The following is a 9,211-nucleotide window of genomic DNA, read 5'->3' as shown; positions in this document are numbered from 1 at the left end:
GAAATGCAAGTTTTCTCACCGCCCACCTAACTTTTATAGTACTTGCAGTGGATCCTGTACAGTCTGGAATTCCTGTGTGATGTTCTGGATAGACGTCTGCCTATTACATATTTAGACCCTCTTCAACTGTCGGCGGTCTCTGTCAGTCAACAGACGAGGTCGGCCTGTACGCTTTTGCGCTATACGTGTCTCTTCACGTTTATACTTCACTATCACATGGGAAACAGTGGACCTAGGGATGTTTACGAGCGTGGAAATGTCGCGTACAGACGTGTGACACAAGTGACACCCAATCACCCGACCACGTTCGAAGTCCGTGAGTTCCGCGGAGCGCCCCATTCTGCTCTCTCACGATGTCTAATGACTACTGAGGTCGCTGATATGGATTACCTTGCAGTAGGTGACAGCGCAATGCACCTAGTATGAAAAACGTATGTTTTTGTGGGTGTCCGGATACTTTTGATCACCTTGTTTAAGTCGTGTTTTGGTACCCTGGCTACGTTGAACAGCATCCATAATATTCATCGTCTTCTTGTATCGTGCGCTCGTACTGATTATGAACGCTAGGTAGAAAACCTGTCTCCCGTACTCCCATAACATTCGAAATACTCCACTAATGGTTCATGCTTCGGAATCCTCCGAGTTGGATAACGTACGCGGTATTCGTTAACTGCAGCCGTAGCATTACTGTCACATCTTCCATAAATAAAAACCATATCTTCGTATTCCTCTATCGTAAATTTAAAGGCATCCCTAATTCGTAAATAATCTACAAACTACAACAGTTATTGTGTGGTTTCACTTAAATACACTAGTATTATGTTTTTTCACTGAACAATATAGAAAACTAACTCGTTTCAACGTTAGGAAATGACTGAAACAACTCACTAACGGTTACCAGCAATTGCATAAAAGTTCCTACATTGTTAATTGAGAGTAAAGAAGTTTACTTGTATAATACCATTGTTTCTCTGGATATTCTGGAAAACTGCAGATACACGTCTGGGTCATGTTTTATTCGCTTCACCAGACAATAACAAAAACATAAATGGAACTCGTGTTTTACTTTAACCTCGCATTAGTTTTGCGATGGCTTCATATTAGCTAAGTTGAGATATTTCAAGCAGAATCTTTTATTAGCCGTAACTCCGTAACTAAACATTTGTAGACCTATCCTTATATGAACTTTTTTCTTTAGTTTTACTTGTAAAATAACGTATTAAAATATTTGCATATCTTCGTGAATCATCCTGTATACCTCTCAGCATTTACGTGTATTTGTTCAAACACATTTATTTTGTACTGTTAGTATCAGTTAAGTGTTTACATGAGAATCTGTTTGATAGGTCCTCGTGTATTACCATTCATCATTTATTTTACACGACTTCCTAAAGAAAAAACGAATTTTAGTGCCAAACCCTACCACTCTAAAGGTTAGTGCCAGCTTTAAAATCTCAATAATTGTACCCCATTACAGCCTTTCTGAGATGAAAGTTTATAACACCTTTCGCTCCATCTCTGTTACGTAGCACACTGCGAAGCACCGCGCAACTCCACAGAAGAATTTTATAGTCATGTTTACTGGTGGCCTGTACCACGTGCTGTTTTCCTCACACATATTTTTCTTTTTCTTCTTGTTGCCAGTCTACGTTTTATATCCTCGTTAATTCGGTCGTCGTCATTTTCCTGCCAAAATAAGTAAACTCGTTTGTTAAGGATATACTGGTAGATTGTGAAAAAACTCGTGGACGACTGGCAGCAACACACAATTAAAAAACAACACATCTTTATTTTAAAAATAAAAGTAAAATTACAAAACAAAACTGAACTATTCAATTCAGGGGACGAATTGTACCTCTCTGGAAATTTTCTGAGATGAATGAAGAATTTGATTGCTTTATTGTTTACTTTTTAGCTTTTCTTAAGTACATAATGACTTATCTAGAACACAGCGTGAAATACCGTAAAAAGGCAATGTTACTATGAATCCACTTCAGTGTGACATGAAATAAAAACGCAAACAGTAAAGGATAAATATTCCAAACACAAACAAAACAGTAAGCATGGACGCAAATTTCATGCTAGACATACATGCTACTACAGTATTATAAGCAAAACTATTTTCTTAGAGAAAAGTCATTCTTTTTTGCAACGATGTTTCAATTTAAATAAAGACTTCGGATCAGGCACTAAATTTATTGAGATCTCGCCTTCCATCACGTCCACCAGAGCTGAGAGAATTGTGTCTCATAGAAGGTCAGCGCGTTTTTTGGAAAACAAAAGAGCATGAAAGGGCGCAGTGGGAGTTGGGAATCGAACTCAGCCATAAATGGCGGCCCAAGACTAACAATAGTTCACAGTCTGGTTGAATTCGAGGCAGCAAGTACACATAGCATCAAAACTCGAAGCACCTGAAGAAGACGGATAGGTCGATCGTCGAAATAATGTGCAAAAAATGGAAACAAAAACTCCGCAGAATACCCGGAAACCCACAATTAACAAAAAAAAAAACCTTGCTTTCATTACTGTTCACTCTAGCTTTACATCTTCAGTACGCAATAGAGTTACACTGAGTATAAAGAAAATTAATAGCATTAATTTCTGTGTGAAAATTAAAAATTGCTCTTAAATGTAGACGGTACCTTAACGATTGAAAAACAAACATAATTTAATGAGTCCTGAAGGTTTATGGGTACGCAAGGAAGCTTTCAAACAGAATGTCATCAGCCTGTTATGTGCCTACTCTTGTCACTAGTGTGTAACAGCCAGTGTCCTTTAGTTAAGTGCTATTCGTACATACATTCAATTGTTAGTAATTAACAGTAGTCTTTTCTGGGGAACAAATGCATAACATACGAACATTGTTTTCATACTGCAGAAAAGGCCCATACGAATAATTAACGAAAACAAAAATTGGGGTTTTTGTAAAGATATGTTCAAAATATTGGAGATTTTCAGCTATACCTTATGAGTACATTTACCTTTCAGTTATCACAAAATAGCTTTGCTAATGACTGCACAAACGTCTCTGCCACGATCGTGGACAAAAAACTAGTTTCGTCTTATATTTGCCACGAAAGGACAAACATAAAATTGCCAGGAATAAAACACCAATGAACCTCATAAATTTCCTATTGTGCGGGCTTACTAACATAACACAGAGAGTGGTAAAATATGTATCAGTTAAATTTGAAGTATACCTGTGTCATGCCACAATACATTTCCATATTACAATTGAATCCCCTACTTTTTTTTATCGTTACACAGAAATGCGCAGTATTAACATCTTGTTATCCTACTCTCTTTCTGAACTCAACATCTCACTCATTAAGAAGGGGTGCTGCTTCAGTTTGTCAAATAATAAACTGAGAAGTGGCATTACACTAAATGGAAACTAAACATCGTTGAAGCGGTCCTGTAGTTAGCGGATTGTGTAGTAAATGTAATGCGTGCAGTGACTGCTTTTGAAAGACGAATGAACAGTGTAGCGCCAACTTTTTACATAATGAAATAACTTTTTTGCAGGAATGTATAAACGAAACAGTGTTGCACACTACAGATAAAACAAAGTAGATTGCGCTGTTATTAGCAGACTTGTTTTGCGTTAAAGAGGATTGTAGTAATACACAATTTGCGCTGTACACACCGTGGATTTTTGCACTTCCACGACACATCCCAAAGTATGCCGTATAATGGGTTATACTCTGAAGCACCAGAGAAACTGGTATAGGCATGCGTATTCAAATACAAAGATATGTGGACAGGTAGAATACGGTGCTGTGGCCGGCAACGCCTATATAATACAACAAGTGACAGACGCAGTTACTAGATCCATTACTGTTGCTAAATGGTAGGTTATCAAAATTTAAGTGAGTTTGAACGGACTCGGCATATTCGAGGTAGCGATGAAGTGGGGATTTTGCTGTACGATCATTTCACGAGTGCACTGTGAATATCAGGAATCCGGGAAAACTTCAAATCTCCGATATCGTTGAGACCGGAAAAAGTTCCTGCAAGAACGGGACTAACAACGACTAAAGAGAATCGTTCAAAATGACAGAAGTGTAGCTCTTTCGCAAACTGCTGTAGATTTAAATGCTGGGCAGCGCATGAACCATTCGAAGAAACATTATCGATATAGGCTTTCGGAGCCGAAGGCCCATTAGTGTACCCTTGATGACCTCACGATATGAAGCTTTACGCCTCTTCTGAGCCCGTCAACACCGACATTGGACTATTGATGACTGGAAACATGTTGCCTGGTTGAACGAGTCTCATTTCACATTGTATCGAGCTGGCGGACGTAAGCGGGTTTGGAGACAACCTCATGAACCCATTGACCCTGCATGTCAGTAGGGGACTGTTCAAGCTGGTGGAGTCTCTGTAACTGTGTGGAGCGTGCGCAGTTGGAGTGATATGGGACCTTGATGATGCGTCTAGAAACAACTCTGAGAGGTGATACATACGTAAGCATCCTGTCTGATCACCTGTATCTATTCATGTCCATTGTGCATTCCGACGGACTTGGGCAATTCGAGCAGAACAATGCGACACCCAACACGTCCAGAATTGCTACAACGACTCCAGGAACATCTTCTGAGTTTAAACACTTGCGCTGGTCACCAAACTAGCCGGACATGAACATTATTGTGCATATCTGGGATGCCTTGCAACGTGCTGTTAAGAAGAGATCTCCGACCCCTCCCTCTCTTACTGACTTATGGACATCCTAGCAGGCTTCATGGTGTCAGTTCCCTCCAGCACTACTTCAGCCATTAGTCGAATCGATGCCACGTCGTGTTGCGGCACTTTTGCGTGCTCGCGGGACCCTACAGGATATTAGGCAGGTGTACAGGTTTCCTTGGGTCTTAATTGTATACGAATGGTAACAATTTTTATAGCAGTTGTTATTTAATATAAAAATCTGCAAAATGTTTGTTTTGGGTTCTCTGTGTTACAGGAATGTTGTAATCAGTTACCTCGCAGCCACAACACAGTGCACTAATAACTATTTGCTGTACTTGAAGTTTTTCAGTGTATGGCACTGAGGTACAATCTCTGCTGTTTAATAAACCAAGCTGACGGGATACTGAAGATTGAAAGCAGTAACTGAGTTTCTGTAATTTATGATTCTTACACGAAGAAGTCTATTTCGTGATTTGTAAACTTGCGCTCTATCAATACTACGGTTTGGTAGTTTAGGTATACTACACAAATGACGTAGTAAATCGTAGGGTTACCTGTAGTATTAGTAGCATTGGTGCGAAAGCAACATATGTAGCTCAGAGGAACTGGGAACAGACGACTTCTCTTCGTTTTATTTGTCTTTGTTTGTTTGTTTGTTTATCTTGCAGATAATTAGAATCATACTTCATTCAGCGTTAGTCCATTGTGTGTGTTATATCCTTTCACAGTATAATTTTATAAGTAATAAAAATTAGTTAATGGCGTAACTTCTGCGCTTTTATGTAACCAACGCAAATTACCTTTTACGAAGGACTGCAGCGATGTTTGATTTTTTTTATTTTATATTCTTCTTGAAGAAATTGCGTTTTCTAACGCAATGAGATAAATCTGTATTGTTTTCTTTATTTCTACTACAATATCCCTTTGCTTCATGATACAAATCGCCAGTTTTCGAACAAAACCTGAACTGAACATCGACAGTTTCAATTTTGCTACAAATACTATTTACTTTTAAGTAACAGATAAGAGGATAACTATGTTGTTGTTGTTGTGGTCTTCAGTCCTGAGACTGGTTTGATGCAGCTCTCCATGCTACTCTATCCTGTGCAAGCTTCTTCATCTCCCAGTATCTACTGCATCCTACATCCTTCTGAATCTGCTTAGTGTATTCATCTCTTGGTCTCCCCCTACGATTTTTACCCTCCACGCTGCCCTCCAATACTAAATTGGTGATCCCTTGATGCCTCAGAACATTCCTACCAACCGATCCCTTCTTCTGCTCAAGTTGTGCCACAAACTTCTCTTCTCCCCAATCCTATTCAATACTTCCTCATTAGTTATGTGCTCTACCCATCTAATCTTCAGCATTCTTCTGTAGCACCACATTTCAAAAGCTTCTATTCTCTTCTTGTCCAAACTATTTACCGTCCATGTTTCACTTCCATACATGGCTACACTCCATACAAATACTTTCAGAAATGACTTCCTGACACTTAAATCTATACTTGATGTTAACAAATTTCTTTGCTTCAGAAACGCTTTCCTTGCCATTGCCAGTCTACATTTTATATCCTCTCTTCTTCGACCATCATCAGTCATTTTGCTCCCCAAATAGCAAAACTCCTTTACTACTTTAAGTGTCTCATTTCCTAATCTAATACCCTCAACATCACCCGACTTAATTTGACTACATTCCATTATCCTTGTTTTGCTTTTGTTTATGTTCATCTTATATCCTCCCTTCAAGACACCATCCATTCCGTTCAACTGCTCTTCCAAGTCCTTTGCTGTCTCTGACAGAATAACAATGTCATCGGCGAACCTCAAAGTTTTTATTTCTTCTCCATGGATTTTAATAACTACTCCAAATTTTTCTTTTGTTTCCTTTACTGCTTGCTCAATATACAGATTGAATAATATCGGGGATAGGCTACAACCCTGTCTTACTCCCTTCCCAACCACTGCTTCCCTTTCATGTCCCTCAACTCTTATAACTGCCATCTGGTTTCTGTACAATTTGTAAATAGCCTTTCGCTCCCTGTATTTTACCCCTGCCACCTTTAGAATTTGAAAGAGAGTATTCCAGTCAACATTGTCAAAAGCTTTCTCTAAGTCTACAAATGCTAGAAACGTAGGTTTGCCTTTCCTTAATCTTTCTTCTAAGATAAGTCGTAAGGTCAGTATTGCCTCACGTGTTCCAGTATTTCTACGGAATCCAAACTGATCTTCCCCGAGATCGGCTTCTACTAGCTTTTCCATTCGTCTGTAAAGAATTCGTGTTAGTACTTTGCAGCTGTGGCTTATTAAACGGATTGTTCGGTAATTTTCACATCTGTCAACACCTGCTTTCTTTGGGATTGGAATTATTATATTCTTTTTGAAGTCTGAGGGTATTTCACCTGTTTCATACATCTTGCTCACCAGATGGTAGAGTTTTGTCAGGACTGGCTCTCCCAAGGCTGTCAGTAGTTCCAATGGAATGTTGTCTACTCCGGGGGCCTTGTTTCGACTCAGGTCTTTCAGTGCTCTGTCAAACTCTTCACGCAGTATCGTATCTCCCATTTCATCTTCATCTACATCCTCTTCCATTTCCATAATATTGTCCTCAAGTGCATCGCCCTTGTATAGACCCTCTATATACTCCTTCCACCTAGCTGCTTTCCCTTCTTTGCTTAGAACTGGGCTTCCATCTGAGCTCTTGATGTTCATACAAGTGGTTCTCTTCTCTCCAAAGGTCTCTTTAATTTTCTTGTAGGCAGTATCTATTTTACCCCTATTTACCTCTACATCCTTACATTTGTCCTCTAGCCATCCCTGCTTAGCCATTTTGCACTTCCTGTCGGTCTCATTTTTGAGACGTTTGTATTCCTTTTTGCCTGCTTCATTTACTGCATTTTCTTCTTTCATCAATTAAATTCAATATTTCTTCTGTTACCCAAGGATTTCTACTAGCCCTCGTCTTTTTACCTACTTGATCCTCTGCTGCCTTCACTACTTCATCCCTCAAAGCTACCCATTCTTCTTCTACTGTATTTCTTTCCCCCATTCCTGTCAATTGTTCCCTTATGCTCTCCCTGAAACTCTATACAACCTCTGGTTCTTTCGGTTTATCCAGGTCCCATCTCCTTAAATTCCCACCTTTTTGCAGTTTCTTCAGTTTTAATCTACAGGTCATAACCAATAGATTGTGGTCAGAGTCCTCATCTGCCGCTGGAAATGTTTTACAATTTTAAACCTGGTTCCTAAATCTCTGTCTTACCATTATATAATCTATCTGATACCTTTTAGTATCTCCAGGGTTCTTCCATGTATAGGATAACTATGTAGAACAAAAATGTTCCGTAGGTTATACATCTGTACTCAGTTTCTAGACGGTTCATCGCTTCAGTTTCAGTGGAATGTAGTAAGACACAGATAACGTACGCAAAGAAAGCGATCGTTATGAGGTTATGCCCGATATACGTGCAACACATCTAGCGTAGAGGTAACTACTAGGAAAACTACCGTAATCACAAGAAGTGGCCAAAACAACGATATTTTAATTGAGTAGTGAGTGTTTTTAGAGAACAGTGTTCGCCTATTATTAGATGAAAGAAAACTAGCCAGTTTTAATTTAATTCAAAATAAGTAGAAAGACGGAAAGTTAAATATATTAAAGATTATGTTGAATAACAATGCAACATCCAGAGATCCAGTTTATATAGCCGAGCGTCACTGTGAGCGTTCTGTTAAAAATAGCTCTGATCCTTTAAGCAACGCAGCAGTCGACAGCTATACTACGACGGCTTTAATAAAAATTTCTGTATAAAGAACACGAATCTGATAAATAAAAAAACTACAGATGTACACATAGCTGTAGACGGTCGAAGAAAAAATTTTAAGAAATTATCCGCTGGAATGAACCAATAGCTCTACAGTATGGGAGCTTTAATCTCCAACTGGCCATCGTTATTGATGTTTTCAATGGTTTCCATAAATTACATCACACAAATGATGGGATGGTTCCTTCCGAAAACTAACTTGACCTGCTAGTATGTAAATACCTCTGTACAGGTCGAAACCGGACTTGAGCGAAAAAAATTCAGAATTTGTTCAGGGATAGTTACTGATTGTTTGGGTATAAGGGGCCCATGGTCTCTTGTGGTTCATTACAGTGTACTTGAATGTCGTGTGTTTATGTTGTCCTGAAAACATCTGCTCAACAGCGCAAATGTCGAAGGCATGTGCTATGTGGAAACAAACATTCACGGTACTTACTGTTCGAAACGGTAATTCTCCCTTTACTCGTCACATTAAAACTTAATTTTAGTTGGCCAACTGTTGTGTTTTTTATGCTTCACCAGTAAACCTATCAATATGGTGTCATGTTCACGTAGATCCAACACTGCCTGAAAACCAAACCAGAGACGCATCCAAGTTGCACAGCTTGAGAGCGAAGAGCAACAATACCACTTTCAGTAGCGAGTTAAGTAATTCAATGGTAATAGTTTGTTTCCAAACATGACTGACAGTACACACCGTCGAC

The sequence above is a fragment of the Schistocerca cancellata genome, chromosome 1 (genome assembly GCF_023864275.1).
Source record: "Schistocerca cancellata isolate TAMUIC-IGC-003103 chromosome 1, iqSchCanc2.1, whole genome shotgun sequence".
In the NCBI taxonomy this organism is placed as follows: domain Eukaryota; kingdom Metazoa; phylum Arthropoda; class Insecta; order Orthoptera; family Acrididae; genus Schistocerca; species Schistocerca cancellata.
This window is presented reverse-complemented; position numbering follows the sequence as displayed.